Raw genomic sequence first — 14,672 nt, forward strand, 5'->3', positions numbered from 1 at the left:
GGAGAAAAACTGTTCACACCAAAGAAAAGAAATTTTCCCCAGCCATTCTCTCTCAAACTCTTCAGCCTTCCTCTCGAAACTCAAATCCTTTCTTCATCAATTTCAATCCTTCTCCTCCCGATCTTCTCTTCCATCTGGTAGATTCAATCTCTTCTTTTCTCTGAACTTTCAGATCTCCAACCCACCATCATCATCCTTAATCCCTTTAACAACAACTCCTTCAAACACCCGACAACTTTACTCTTCGATCTTCACATCCCCTCAACCCATCACCATGGAACCACGAACTCTGCAACTGATGGAGCTACAAACCCAGCAACAAATCGAGGATGGAGGAAACAACCAAGCAGCCGGGAGTAGTGCCAACACAGATTTCTGGCGAAGCCGTGCCAGGTGGGTTCCTACTCCAGATCAAATAAGGATCCTCAGGGATCTTTACTACGACAAGGGAGTTAAGACCCCAACTACAGAGCAGATTCACGAGATCTGTCTCCAGCTGCAACAGTATGGACAGGTTGAGGGCAAGAACATTTATTTTTGGTTCCAGAATGTCAGGGCTCGAGAGAAGCAGATGAAGAGGTGCAATCAGGCTGCTCAAGTGCCCATGGGAACTAGTTCTCCTGGTACTGGTGGATCCATTGATCTCAATTTTGGGTCCACTGGTTCTACTGGTGCTGGTGGATCCATCGACATCAATTTTGGGCCAGCTGGTGGATCCATTGACATCAATTTTGGGTCCACTAGTTCTACTGATGATGGTAGATCCATTAATCTCAACTTTGGTTCCACCGATTCTACTGGTAATGAAGGATTTCTTGATTTAAATTTGTTTCATACTCTTCCTCACACTTCAACACTAATACCAGTACAACTCTTTTGGCACAACAGGAGGACAAACATCCCTGCAACAACGAGGAGGAGATCACCAGGAGGTTGAAACTCTTCCTCTGTTCCCCGTGCACGGCGAGGACGTCTTTGGTAACCCGAAGACTACTTCCGAGGAAGGTAGCGCATTTGGTTACTATTCTGGTGGCTCAGGCGGTTACCACAGTGGCTCAAACGTTTCTCTTGAGCTCAGCCTCAATCCATCCGGAGCTGCTGACTAGGCTTAGTATAGCATGGTCCTCGTTTTCTTTTTTTTTTTTTTTTTTTTTTTTTTGTAATGTAAAATCAATAAGATGGTGTGCATGTTTTCTTTTCTTTTTGTTTAACCAACAACAACACCAAGGATCGAACCTTGGTCACCCAATACTATTTTCAAAACCATAAACAACTCTACTGCACACATCTTTCATAATGATGCAATAAAAACAATCACTCAAAAAGAATCCAACAATCAATTAAGTCGCATCGAGGTCTAGCTAGTATCCTCTGAGTCAAACCAAACACAACAATTTCATCGATAGGATTAGGGATTTATAAAGCTAAACACATCCTGAGTTAGCTAGGAAAAACCCACGTCTTTAGAGTTACTCTTACAACTCTTATAAAATCTCAACCATTTCCTCTATTAATTGCTCCATTAAACTTACCACAATTCATACCCTATGAATTTACGATTTAGAAACCGAATCAAACTCCATATCGCATAGTAATTCACTTGAACCACTATGGATACCCAACAATGTCACTACAATCAATACCCAAAATTGCACTTAACCATTTCTCCTAAAATCCATCACCACAGAAACACACCCTCGTCTAATAACATTTACAGAGAGTTGACTCTAAATCTCCCCATTATTTACCGACCAAGATCAAACTCCATTTCAAAACTTTAAGTGTCCCGCCTACTTAAACTTAAAACACAAACAACCTCAAATTCACTTCAGTCCAACTCCATACTACGATCCAAAACTTAAGAAAACTAGTTCACAAAATCAATTTCCTTCACTTAAATAAAACTATGTCCACAAGTCATAGTCAGGTCAACAGACCAAGGTGTCCAAACGGAGAATTTCCAATCCAGTTGTCTTTGTGAAACGCAAAATATCAATCAAAATGATGCTCGCAACATCAACCACGTATACAAAACATGTTCCTCGGATCTCGATTTAAATTTAGAAATACTAAAACTACCACTAGTCCCACTTCAAATAGCCCTTAAGATTTTAGGTACTCGGAGAGAACTCAAATATATAGTCGTTCGTCTCAATCACTCAAACACGAGATCAAACTCCGTTCTCGCACCTCAAACTCTGCTCAACAACTTACAAGCACATGGAAGAATTAACCACAATAATTTCTTCCCTAACCGCAACACTACTCACAACTCCACATGAGTCTAGAATCTATTCAAATGCATCTGTATGTCCAACTGAAGAAGGCAAAATTACTATCAATTAATACTCGTATCCACATCAGATACGAGCATAGGTCCACACCATGCCTTCAACCAAACACTTCTACATACAAAAGGAAACTCATTTCCATAAACAATCCTCACTGACTCATCAGAGTTAAATCCGGAGGTTTCCATTCCTCGAAGATCACAACTCGCGGAAACTAAACTTATTCTAATACGAACTTAGAAGGCAACTCTACCGTCCTACGGACATACACGCTGTCTAGACCCCATACTAAGACATACCCAATGATTATACCAATACCGAAGAGTATATGATGGGGATCCGCTGCAGACGGGCCATCACTCGGGAAGTATTGATTATCACCAAATATGTACCTTACGCTCTGATACCAAACTGTCACGCCCCGGATTTTGAATAAATAAATTCAAATCCGAAGCATGAATTATACAACTTAATAGAATAAATGTCCTGAATTTTTTTTTTTCCATAAACAACAACACCACTCGCCACTCAAATATCAAATCTCGAAAACCTCGAGTTAGTTATTACAACTCCCTCTTCAAAGTAAAATTGTAAAGCTCTAAACGAGCATAACGAACCTCACAACATAAAATCAGAGTATCACAAGCAGCTACTCTACACAGCTCGATCACCTTCCTGATTCTCCTGTCCTGTAGGATTACCCGCTACACCGTTTGAATAGTGCACCGGGAATTGCAACAACACAAAACCCGGTAAGCTTTTTGCAAAGCTCGTATGAGTAAATGAAAGGATTGCATGATTTAAAGTAACCAAATCAACTCAGGCACAAATTCAACTCAAGTATTTTCTTTGCATAATAATTGAAGTGTACAACGTCACTTCAAGCATCAATCAACTCACATCTCAACATGACTACTCAAAAACAAACAACTGTTTACTCAATATATACTCACAGGCTTATGATTTATTTATATAAATCATCCCATGCAGTATATTATACTTACAGGCTTATAATTAATTATATTAATCACCCCATTCAGTATATTATACTCACGTCTCAACATGACTACGCAAAAACAAACAACTGTTTACTCAATATATACTCACAGGCTTATGATTTATTTATATAAATCATCCCATGCAGTATATTATACTTACAGGCTTATGATTAATTATATTAATCACCCCATTCAGTATATCATACTTACAGGCTTATGATTAATTATATTAATCACCCCATTCAGTATGTCATACCCAAGGGCATATGATAACTCGTTTATCCCCCAAGCAGTATGATGGCAGACAGACTAGAGCTCTAACTGAATCGTAGAGTGTCACCTTGGCCAATGTTCACCCTTACGAAAATATTTGCCTCAAATCACTCGACTCCTCATTTAACTCATCTCAACGACTCAACTATAGCACTTTACTCAATTACTCTTTATCACACTCAACTCAACCTATAAGATAAATTATATCTTCTAGAGAGTAATGCTCGAATTGTAAATCAATCGCATCAATTCCACACTTCACCAAATACCACACATCCAATATATATTCCACGTAAATATATATATACGTAGTCACCCACACAAGAATGACCACTAATACCAACTATAGTTCACATGCATTAAAATCAGGAAATTCATTTTTATAGTTTAAATACATTTTACTCACCTATGGACCGTAGTCGATCAAGTCCATATAATTTAAAACAAATATTTATTTTCTTAAAACAATTTCCACAATTTCCCAATTAAATAAAATCACCGAATTTCGGTTCGTGAATGAACCATGTGCGATTTACTCACCTCGATATTCCCGCTGCGTCTTCAATTCAACACAATACACACCAAAACCGCTCACCCAAGGAAGACCGTCAATCACCTAATCAAACATGACCTTAACTTAGCCAACAACTCAAAAACATACTCAAACAACAATCCAACGGTCGGATCGATATTAAATGATGATCCAACGGTCGGATCCTCACGGATCGCCTTTAGGATCACCCTCCAAAAATCATCACGAAGATCCAACGGTCGGATCTTCCTGAATCGTCCTTACTAACATCTTCACAAATTTATACGAAAATCTGACGGACGGATTCTCACGAATCGCCTCCCTAATCACTGTTTTGCATTTATACGAAGATCCAACGGTCGGATCTTCGCCCATGACCACACAAAGCCACTGGGACAGTCATAAGATCAACATATCAAAACTATAATTCCATCGGGCGGTCCGATCTTCACAGATCACAAATTGAACGATCGAAATCGTAAAATTCATAACTTAAACATACTATCTCTAAAAATTATGAATTATATCTGCAAACGATCGTATCGACACATAGAACACAAAAATGGACAGAAACTGTCCTTAAGGTGGCCGGAGGTCGCCGGAAACCACCATCACAGTGGCGGCGCCGCCACCCATCCAAAGTCAAAATTTGACAAAACTCCCAACATCAAAGTCCTTCATCTCAACTCCAATTTCACTTTTCATAACTACACCAAAGTCAGATTATAAGCCAAAAGAGTCGAATTTTACCTCACAACATTTTCAGATCGGATGAACCCTAGTTTCCAAATCGTGCGAATTCGATCACCACAGCTCGATTTGATGCAACCCACCTTAGGATAAATGATCTACATCCTCAGGAGTGCAGAATCCCTTCAAGAAAAATGGCAAAAGGTGATCGGAGGAGGGAGAACAATAGTGACGAAGTGAGGCGATTTCCAACTCGGCTGCACCATGTTCTTCGACTTGCAGAGACCACCACGATGGTTATTTCCCATCGATGTCTTCTTGAAAGTTTTAAAGGACTTCAGGGCGAACGAATTTGCTTTTGGAAGCAAGTCGATTAGAGGTCTGTGGAGGGAGATATGGCCGGACAAAGGAGAGCCCAGAAAACGGTGGGGGAAGAGCGATTTTGTCGTTGGCAGTCCCACTTCTTGGTCTCGATTCTTCTTCTCCAGCTCGTTTCAAGTTCGATTGGTTGCCCAGACTTCATGTATAGACCAAGGCGAGCAAAAGCCCTCCAAGAACTCGGCCAAAGGTGGCCGGAGTTGGGAGAACGATGGAGGCGAAAGGAGGAGGCGCGGCTGGGCTCGGGAGAGAACTGGGGAGGGATTTCTGGAATTCTGGAAATTCTGTCCTTGTTTGCAATTTCCGGAAATAGAAATGTATTTATACCAAAATGGAAATATCTTCAAAAATCCATAACTAATTCACACGAACTCCGATTTTCGCGTTCTACATATGCACGAGTTCGTATCGACGAGCTCTACGACTTTCATGAAGGAAATTTTCCCAAATTCCGTAAGCATAAAAAGTCAACTTTTCACGAGCCCCTAACTTATGTTCGTTTTCGAATAAAACTTGTTTGAACTAATTCCACCACTCCTCCGAGCTTCGTACTTTCTCCCATGACCACAAAATAATTTCCAAAATGTCATCGGAAATTAACTTGAATTTTCGGGGTATTACAGAAGTCATCCTCCACATTGCCGGACTTCGGTGACCAGTGGCCGGCCGCCGACTCCGGTGATGGGAATCCGGCTACCGGTGACCGGAATCCAGTGACCGGTGACCGAAATCCGAAATCCGGCTACCGGACTGGTGTCGGAATTCCGGTGTCTAAATTTATTGCCCCCTAATAATACCCAGTAACCATATTATTGCCCCCCAGTAATCATATTATTGCCCCCCAATACTCATATTATTGCCTCCCAAAAATCATAATATTGCCTCCAATAATCATATTATTTCCGTCCAGTGAATTGTATAAACTCCCAAAACCAAAATGAATACACTACAGGTACTATTGATCATATTATTGCCCCCCAATACTCATATTATTGCCTCCTAATAATCATATTATTGCCTCAATAATCATATTATTACCCTCCAATAATCATATTATTGCCCTCAAGTGAACCAAAATGAATACATTACAGATACAAAAAAAAATAAAAAAAAATCTCAGGATACCAAAAAAAAAAAAAAAATCTCTGGCCACCCAGAAATTGCTCTGGGCACCCACCGGAGTGTGAGGCCGATGCAGGAGTGGTCGGGGCGTGTTTTAGGGTGACGGCGACGTTGGAGTGGAGTCAATTCGAGCTGGGATCGGAGTCAGATCGGCGTTGGGGTTGAGTTGTTGCAATGGGCCTTGGATCGTTGGATCTGTGGTTTGGGTGACGGCGACGCCGGAGGTGGATCGATCGAGTTGTTGGCCCGAAGCCGAAGGTGGGGCCCCGGAGCAGCCATGGCAGAGAGAGAGAGAGAGAGTCTGGTTCGGGTGACGGCGGCGCTCGGAGGTTGAGTTCGAATCTGGATGTAGTGCTCCGATCTTGGGGCTGGCTTGGGGGACCCATGACGGTTGAGATCGTCTCTGATGGCGGTGGAGACTTGATGGAGGTGGTGGCCTAAAGCCGGAGGTGGGGCGCCGGAGCAGCCATGGCACAGAGAGAGAGAGAGCGAAGCCGGAGGTGGGGCGCGGCACAGAGAGAGAGAGAGTCTGAGAGGAAAGAGTTAAATAATAGGGGGCAAAACTGTCACTAGAGGTTAGATTGAGTAAATGGGGTTAAAAAACTCTTAGTGGAGTAAGTGGGCAATGTTCATGCTGAAATTGGGTAAGTGGTCACGGCCCCTAATCCTAATGGCTAATGACATGTTGCATTATATAATAATCTGCTGTTGATTCATATGCATGAAGGTATTAACACCATGGACATGATTTGATTGAACATTCATAATTCCGTGATGTAGCTTAATTGGCATCATATGTCACGCCCAAGATTAACAATCATCTTGTGCGCTTTCAAACTTTCAAGAGCGACCCTGCATAGAAACCATATAAATATTATCTCAATTTTATTTAATTTTTTTAATGGGATATAATTTAATATTCTGATTTAAATGTTACGTTTGTTTTTCGGTACAAAATGCTAACCAAACCGATAGCTTCGGTTTTCAGGGCTGCTATAAGGAGGGTGGAGTCACTTTCAATTTCAACTTCTGTCCATCCTTGGTGAATACCAAGTAACAAGCCCGCTCTACACGCTTCAACCTCCATACAATGTTCTAAAAAACGGCCTAGGCGCTAGACGGTAAGGAACCGATCAGATTTTGGCCTAGGCGTTGCCCTTAGGCGCTGGGCTACTAGGCGGTGCCGCTTGGGCGATGCTAGGCTGTTCTAGGCGGGGACTAGGCGGCCCTAAACCCTAATTTATTCTATATTTTGACTATTTTTATATTTATAATTAATTTTTAGACTTTAAATATTTTTATTTATATTATTATAGGTCATAAAAATAATTTAAAAATTAAAAAAATAAAAACCGCCTAGTCCCCGCCTAGGCCCCTAAGCGCTAGTCCCCGGGTTACCGCCCGACTAGCGCCTATCGTTTTTTAGAACCTTGCCTCCATATCTTTTAACTATCTTTTAAACACGTTAAATTGAGCGAATATTGTTATCTCTTCAACTGAAATTAGTACTTATTCAAATAAAATTAATATCCGCACTTGAAATTTGAACATAAGAATATGCATTTAAAAGCCAAAAATTTGACGATGTAAACTGAACTAATAATTCGAAGAGCTAAAGTCATTTTACCACCCTTAACTTTATACCTAAAATCATTTGTGCCCCTAAACTTCTAATATGAACGCTTGTGCCCTTGTACTCTCCAATGTGATTGATTATAGTCAATCCTTAACTCATCGATCAATTTCTTCATATAGTGTTGCCCACTCAAACTAGATTTTGGCCTTCAATCATGCAAGAAACACACCATTTACATGTCCAAAGCTAAAAACTGACCCTTAGTGAACTCTCATCATCATCAATTTATAAAGAAATTGATGAATTAGTTTACTAATGGCTTTGGTTGATCATATTGGAGAGTATAAGGGCATATGTGATCAAATTAGAAGTTTGGGGACACAAATGATTTTAGGTGTAAAGTTCAGGGTGGTAAAATGATTTTAACTCTAATTAGAATATCTAAGAACATCTTCAATAGACTCTCTATCTTGGCTCCTTAGCTATTTTGGATAACATATTTAGTTTTTTTTTTTTATCAATTTTACCAGCTGCACATGACTTTAGAGTATCTTTAGCATTGCTAGCCATTTTTAATCAAATTTTAGCTAAAGTAGGTAAGAAGTCATTTTGGCTAGCCACTTTTAAAATACTTTTGTATAAGTTCTCTCTATTTTAACTAATTTTGTATTTATTTTATTTATTGAATGAATAAAAAATAGTTTAAATGTATCTATAATTTACATAAAATGAATGTTTTAAATTAACAAAAATAATAGAGAGTCTCATCTCGCTCTCTATATTTAGGAGCGAGATAGCTAAAAATCAAAATGGAGAGTCATTTAGGAGTTTGGTGTAGTTACTAAGATAAAAAACTAAACATGCTTTCTAAAATAGCTAAGGAGCCAAAATAGAGAGACTGCTAAAGATTATGAGCTTTCCACTTTAACTTTTAGCTATTTCACTATTTTTTTTTTTTGAAGAATATCATGTCGATATATTAATACTCATGCTAGAAATGACTATTACATATCCTCCCTCTACCATCTATGAGTAGATAAAGAGTTTGTGGTAAACCACAACGATACATAGATTAGGTCCGATCATTTGACGGTACCCATGCTCACTTATTTAAGAAAGCCTATAAACTATGCAACCAAAGGCAAGTAAATAGGCTAAGTAAAAAACCTAAATAAGACCCAGCCCTAGAAGGTTGACCCACTCCTCATGAGGCCCAAGATAAGGCCCAAAGACCTCATCCCAGTCTCAAAAGGAGTAAGCCAGCCCAACAAGCCCAGGCAAGCTTGAAGCAGTGCAATCGTGACCCTGCAGCGACCAAGCCTCGCCACAGTGCAGCCGCCAGGCTCTGTGAAGACCACCGTAGTGAAAGAACTCCGGCACCAATAGCATCAGGAGCCGACCACCACTTTGCATACCTACAGCCACAAGTCGTCCTGTAGATCTCTACAATGGTCGTAGCCTCAAGCAGATCTCCATCCTGCAGATCTCCGCCCTAGACCAAACTGCCCACGTTGCCCAACAATCAGTAGCCCAGAAGTCCTTGAAGCTAGGAGTGAATCGATTCACATTCCCCAACAATAATACACGCATCGGGGTTTCAACATCAGATTGAGACTGAGAGAAGGAGGCCATGGTAGGTAAAAGGCCTAGCCATGACCGCTTGGAGGAGATGGCAGCAGTCACGCTCAATGAGTCCGATGAAGTGTGGATCAGAATAGGTCTCCATCGATGATGGAGGAGAGGCCAAGGGCGGCATGAGAGCAACCCTAGCAGAGCCATATGAACAATATGCCTTGCATTGGTTACCATGCATTCTATATTTCTTTAATTTGTAGTCACAAACAAAATGTAGGAGACCATCTTTTTTAGCTATTTCACTCTCAAATATAGAGAACGAGGTGATACTCACTATTATTTATGTTAATTAAAAACATTCATTTTTAATTATTTTATGTAATTTATAAAGGGTAGTGCTATTCGCACACCTATTTTCTCTATTCACACACCCCCTCTATTTATCTATTACTTTAATTATCTTTTTTACCTATTACCCTCCTTTGCAATTTTGTTTCTTTTTCTTTTTTCTATTTGGCAAGTCAATCATCTCCAAATCCTAAACCCTTATTTTCCCACAGACATAGAGAACTTCAAAACTCTTTGCGATTTTCTCTTTTATTTCCCTAATAAACTTCTCTAATGTGATGCTTTGAAGTTTATTTGGTGCAGATTCGTAGTGTCATTACGTAGCAACAATCTTTTTCTTGAAGTGCTATTGTATTTTTTTTGGATGCAAGTTTTGTTCTAAGCGCTCATGTGTTTTCTCATGTAGTTTTCTTCTGCAATTGTAAATTTAACTTTTGGAGTTAGATGATTTTTCCTTATTCTTTTGAGATTAGAAATAGAGGTTTCAGAGTCTTCTCTCTTGAGATTCCTCAGGATATTACAAACCAGATTAACTATAGTGTTGTAGTATAAAGTACTAGTGGTATCATGAAATTTTGCTGAGGTAATCATTCTACATGATTTAGAAGATGCTAACTAACATTGTTGACAACTGTATGTTCAATCATATTTTGATTATTCTGGCCTTGCATAATACATTCTTATTATTGTTTTCTGTTTTTGCTACACTAGACATATATTAAAGGGTTGAAAAAATTAGTCGCTCGTGGCTGCAACACTGGTTCTGGTTCTGGCTCCAAGAGTGATTGAGCTTGGTTGGGGTCTCCTGCAAGAGGGGCAATTGGTTTAAATTAGTTTGGGGTGACCGTTAGCTAATATGGATAATATTGGCAAAAAATTTAGCTACTATAATGTTTCTTATTCTAAATTTATGTACCGATCACAGTTCTTATTTTAAGATGACAATACTAAAGCTTTTGAAAAAATGTTGGTCAAGTACTTAGTGCAATGATTTTCAATCTTAGTTTTGGAGATTGTATTTACAAATTATGTTTTGAAAATTAATGGATTAGATTCTTCTTATGAGATGTTTATCCAATAAACTAGATTGATTGGTTAAACTTAGATACAATTTAGATATGGTTAAAAAAAAAGTCTGCAAAGACGTACATCTAATTACAGTAAATGCTCTATATATAGTGATCAAATTAGAAGTTCGGGGGCACAAATGATTTTAGGTGTAAAGTTTAATGAGATAAAATAAATTTAACCATAATCTATTCTTCCTCTTCATCTTACATATACGGATATACCTAGAAAGAACTCCCCACTTGAACTAGACCATGATCAACCAAGCACACAAGCTCATATCACTATCGATTATGTTGGGGCTGTTTTGTAATTTCTCTCCAAAATGGGTTGAACCGTTGAAAGAAAGGGTGCCCCAGCCCCCAGGTTCTTGAAATTTGGTTTTGAAGCTTCTTGAAGGCATTGGGCCTAAGATGGGATCCGTTTGTTGTATGTCCTACAAACAAAAGAAGAAAAGAGCAAAACATAAGAATATCCAAAATCAATATGCACAGCTTCTCAAATGGGTTAAAATAGTGAAAACGAAAATCGTAATGAATTGATACTAAAGCACAGTGTTGAAGTGTTTAGAAGTTTTCTCATGGGTGAAATCATAGATACATGGGCTTGATGATGGTTTTGGGCTTGGCTAGATAGCAATTCGTTAAATTGGTTAAGAGCATCTTTAGCAATGCTAGCCATTTTTTAGTTAAATTTTAGCTAAATTAGCTAGAAAGTCATTTTGGCTAGCTACTTTAGAAATACGTCTGTATCAATGCTCTCTATTTTAGCTAATTTTGAATTTATATTATTTTTTAAATGATGATTAAAGAGTTTAAATGTATTTATAAATTACATAAAATAACTTAAAAGGAATGTTTTAAATTATAGAGAGCCTCATCTCGCTCTCTATATTTAGGAGCGAGATAGCTAAAAGTTATAATAGAGAGCCACTTAGGAGTCTGGTGCAGCTGCTAAAATAGATAAAAAGCTAAACATGCTCTCCAAAATAGCTAAGGAGTTAAAATAGAGAGTCTGCTAAAGATGCTCTAAGTAAAAGAAAATGATAGTCACTCCCTCCAAAGTCACCAAAAATCCTATTTATTTTGATTTGAGACTCCACTTATAGGCCAAGAGTGATGTGGACTGGTGATTGTGTTATCTAAGCAATAATAAGTGACTTTCCTTGACCTCTTTCATCTATTGGTCTTTCATCTATTGGATACTGATATGCCGATCATAAATTCGTGTACATGATTGATTGCTGATGTATTCTTCCTGTTATCCTCTGGATATTGTGTTGCCTCGATATAACTACATAATTCGTATCAAAAGGTTAATCCAACATATGTATTTTACTAGATAACTCAATGTTCACTTCTCAGTCTATCAAATAATTTAGAACCTTCATTGAATTACACATTCCCTCTCTCACATGACCAATAAATCAACTTATTACAACACTGTGCATGTACCATACTCCTAAGTCGTACCCTTCTCTTAGTTGTGCCTCACGTTTTCATTTAGGTCCAATTTCCTATCTAGGCCGTGCCTATTATATGCCATGCCCTAGTTGGTGTTATTCTATTCCATGCCCTATTTTTTTTTTTTTTTCAAATGATTGCTGTTTAGTTAGTTGGCAAACCCTATTCTTTTCATACCTGAGTCTAGTACAACAATCTTTGTACATTATTCTAAGGGTTAAATGCTGCTTACTCCCTATACTTATAGGGTTTCATCGTTTCAGTCCCTGACATTCGAATTTCACCTAAAAAGTCTCTGAACTCCCAATTTCCTCCCAATTGATCCCTGCCGTCAAGTATCCGTCAAAAACTTCGTTATCTTCCCCTAAAAAGTCTATTATACCCTCAATTACTTTATAAAAAAAATCTCTTCCTCTCTTTTTTTATTTTTTTATTTTTTTTCTTTTTACCTCTTCTTCTTCCTGCTCTCTCGCCTCCTTCTGTTCATCTCCTCATCAAGATGGTTCCAATCCACTGACCTTCAAGAGGTGAAATGAAAAAAAAAATAAAAGAGAGAAATTTTTTTTTTTTTTTAAAAAGTGAGGGCATAATAGACATTTTAGCAACTTTAACAGAAAATTTTGACGGCAGGGACCAATTAGGAGGAAATTGAGAGTTCAGGGACTTTTAGGTGAAATTCGAAGGTCAGGGACTGAAACGATGAAACCCTATAAGTATAGGGAGTAAACAGTATTTAATTCTTATTCTAATACTAAATCTTAACAACGTGCCTTTATAGGCAATAAACTAGATGAGAAAAGGCTTCCCAATAATAATGATCACATATATAGTTCATTTCCGACGAAGAAGTTTTCAAAATATTAAACGAGGAACCGTATGAGGTGAAAATCAGATATACGATTTTGTAAAATAATACTAAGAGTGACTTACATTTTCACTATCATGTCTAGAAATTCAATCTCCGCCTTATGTGAAGTAGGGGTAGGGATATGAACCTAAAATCCCGAACCCGAACCTAACCCATCTCTTCCCGGGCGATATGGGACCGGATCATTATTATTTTGGGTTCTTGACCCAAAGCACCAAAATGAACAAAAATTATCTCACTTACCCCATCAACAGATTTTTATTCCCACCTACCCAATTTAACAGAAAATGGTCATTTTGTCCTCAACTCAATTAAAGAATTACAAGCATTGCCACTGTGTCCTCTCTATCTCTCTCATGATATGATCTAGCCAGCTCCTCGAGTCTCTACGAGGTTCTGCAGGTGAAGAACAACGCGTCGTAGATGGAGATCAGGTCGGCGTACATGAGCTTGGCGAAGCTACACCACCCGGAAGCTTCGTTGGAGGCCGAATTAGACGGCCGAGATTTCGTCGAGATTCCGGAGTCAATCTGAGTTCAAGGGAAGCTCCGATTTCAAGGCCGGAGTCGATCTGGGTTCGAGATGCTTCTGCTCCACGCGCCAACTTTGCAGGGTTTTGCTGTCAGGGATCGGACGGCGTAGTTCTGAATTTTTTTTGTTGGTAAATGGAGGCAGAAGGCCTATAATGCAAGAAAAAAGAAAAAGAATGTTATATTGGGGCCACAAATCAATTTATTTCTTTCCTTTGTTTTTTTTTGGGTAAAATGGGGGCAGAAGGAAAGAAAAATGAAAAAAAAAAAGTTCTATTGGGGGTCTATTGGGGTGAATTGATGTAATCTCCTCGTTTTTTTTTCTTTAATCAAAGTTTTATTTGTCTAAATTTAGGGAGATTAGTTTCCATTCCGGCGATTGAAAGTTCTATTAGGGGGCAATAGAGGTTTATTGCCCCTCTATTAGGGACAATGGACGTCTATTGGGGGCAATAAACCTTTCCGGCGACCTATGAGATCTCCGACGACCTCTTTGGGGACCTCCGGCGAGGTTTTCAGAAAAGTCCGGTGGGCGGCAGCCGGTGACTGGAATCTGGCGACTGGTTACTGGTTCCGGCAAAAAGTTGGCCAGAATCTGGCGACCGGTAACCGGGCTCCAGCGAAGTCTCCTATGGTTTCTCTTTCTTCCATTCTCTCTCTCTCTCTCTCTCTTTTTTAAGTAACAAAGGAGTAAGGGTAAAATGGTCTTAAAAAAAAATTAATGGGGTATTAGGGAAGACTTCCTTAGAGTGTTTTGGGTAAGGAGGAATTTAAAAAATTTAATGGGGTAAGTGGGAAAAAAATCCCTAAAAATGGGGTAAATGGACAAAAACCCTATTATTTTTGAGTGAAACGGATGGTCTCGTTCTGTCCCGAATACTTCGGGGTTAAAATGGTATTGTAATTTCAATCTTGAGCTAGTTCCGTCCCATCGCAAAATAGTTATATTTATAATTAAAA

The sequence above is a fragment of the Rosa rugosa genome, chromosome 3 (genome assembly GCF_958449725.1).
Source record: "Rosa rugosa chromosome 3, drRosRugo1.1, whole genome shotgun sequence".
NCBI classification, from domain to species: Eukaryota; Viridiplantae; Streptophyta; class Magnoliopsida; order Rosales; family Rosaceae; genus Rosa; species Rosa rugosa.